This window comes from Megascapheus bottae, chromosome 9 (genome assembly GCF_031878675.1).
Source record: "Megascapheus bottae isolate mThoBot1 chromosome 9, mThoBot2.hap1, whole genome shotgun sequence".
Classification (NCBI taxonomy): domain Eukaryota; kingdom Metazoa; phylum Chordata; class Mammalia; order Rodentia; family Geomyidae; genus Megascapheus; species Megascapheus bottae.
Genome location: NC_143517.1, coordinates 30,933,842 through 30,936,251, shown reverse-complemented (window position 1 = coordinate 30,936,251; position 2,410 = coordinate 30,933,842).

Sequence of the window (2,410 nt, the reverse complement as noted above, 5' to 3'; positions counted from 1 at the left end):
TCAAACAAGCATATACAACAATAGTGAAAATGACAGTGGCTACATTATCAATTATCTAGCATGCTGTGAACACATTTATGCATATTCTACATGTAATAATTTCCCAACAACTTTAAGGGAAATGTTCTAATTACTGGCATCATCTAGATAAGGGAACTGAGGTTCATTCCTAATTCCACAGCTAGAAATTGGGCCTCCAGATTCTAATACTGTAATGTATTTTCTAGCTGGAAACTGGTGGCTCACACCTGTAAACAGCTACTCAGAAGCCTGAGATCTGAGCATCGAATTCAAAGCCAGCCCATGAGATAAATCTCAGACTCTTATTTCAATTTCACCACCAAAAAGCCTGATCTAAAGGTATGGTCAAATGATAGAGCATGAACTGTAAATAAAAATGCCTTGAAGTAAATCTGTATGATGGTGGCTTATGTTATAATCCTAGTTACTCAAAGAGCTGAGATCTGGGAATAACCATTCAAAGCCAGCCAAAGTAGGAAAGTCCTTAAGACTCATATTTCCAATTAACCAGGAGAAAATTAGAGATGTTCCTATGTCTCAAAGCAGTAGAGCCACTAGCTTTGAGTGAAAGAGCTCAAGGAAAGCCCTCAGTCCCTGAGTTCAAGCCCCACAATCAACACAACAACGTAAAAAGCTTAGATTTCTTAACTACTATCTTGTTACTCACATCACTAATTTCTGCTTCTGTTTTAGAAGTAAACAAGCTCCTTTACTCCACTTCTTCAGCGTGGAATGGAGAAAACTAATTGTTTAACTGTTTAAGTGAACTATAACTGCAAAAAAAAAGGAATCATGACACCATATTTGTAAAAGAAGAGATTTAGATGAGGAAGACCCATGATAAGCACAGAACCTCTGGGTTTAAAATGGCATTGCCTCTTGCTTTCAATCCAAATCAAAGAAAAAAAGAAACCTAACAGACTTCTACCTACACATTGGAAATAGGAGCTAACAAGAACAGAGGACCAAGGACAGCTTTAGAGCATCGTCAAAATGAAGAACCTGGAAGCAAAAATAGATGAGGAATCATACAAGCAGACTATATTTTCTAGACTCTTGTTAGTGAGATGGGTTAAAGAAAAGAGTCTGAATCACCATGAGCATCACAACTGCAGCTCTTGAATGGCTAGGAAAGCAAAGACTAGAAAATGCTGCATCAGCCTAAAAGGCTACCTTAGTTCTTTTCTCCTATGAGATACTGGAAAATAAATGACCCATCCAGAACCCTCTTCTTTAGATAAAATGAATATTAATATGTAGAAAATCTTTACTAACATATCAAAATAAAATAAAAAGAACAAAAAGGTGAACAACTTTTCAGAGACATATTGATAAGAAAAAAAAGGAAAAATGATAAATAAAATTATGTAAGGGATAGGTGAAAATGTTGGAAAAAGGGACATTGATCAAGATACGTTGTATATATAAATTGCTTTGTTAAACAACAGCTCCTTCGTACAACTACTTAAAGATAGTAAAAAAATATTTAAAGGAAAACATGTAGTCATAAGTGTCATTGGAGATTTAATTTAATGAAAAAATAGCTATAAAAACATAGAAACTCAATCATATTAAGTGAAATAAGCCAGACCCAAATGAACATAGGCTCAATGGTTTCCCTCATTTGTAATAATTAGTACACATCTAGGACTCTCCTAGCAGAGGATTACAATAGCTCAAAACCTAGGTACATGGTCATTTAGGATGAGACTAAATGAAAGGGTCTCTAGGATATGGAAACAAGAACTTTATCCTGAGTGATTTTGTTCTTAATGTACTACGTTATTTCTCTTCTCTTTTTTTGCCCTTATGGTTAATCTCATGTGGTTACTGTATGTGACTTTGTTACCTGGTATACTGTATATACATTTATTTGTTTATTTGAAATACGAAAGGAAAGGGGAGAAAACAAGGTGATTGTGAAGGGTGGGGGGAGGTAAATGGGGGTAAAAACATAAGAAGGGGTATCAATGTGTGGGAACTAATGCACCTGATGAATGTAACTGTAACCCCTTTATACATTACCTTGATAATAAAAAATAAAATGAAAAAGAAAACCAGAAACTCAAAGCAAGAGGGACAAGAGCACTGGGGAGAAAACAGTAAGAAAGTAAAAGGAGGTGGATAAGTAAATAGAGAAGTCAAAGTTAGGTCCATTGAAGGCAAATAAAAGGAGTAAATATTGCCAATGACACAATAAAGGATTAGGAGTTGGAGTTGGAGTTACGGTACTGAAAAACTGAAGCAAAGTTATATAAGAACAGACAAAGAATGTTTAGAAAGAACTAGAAAGATGGTATATTGATCAATAGATAGCATGATAGACAAACATAAAGGTTATTAATTGATAATGTAATATATAATCATTATATTAAACCTATATTATAAC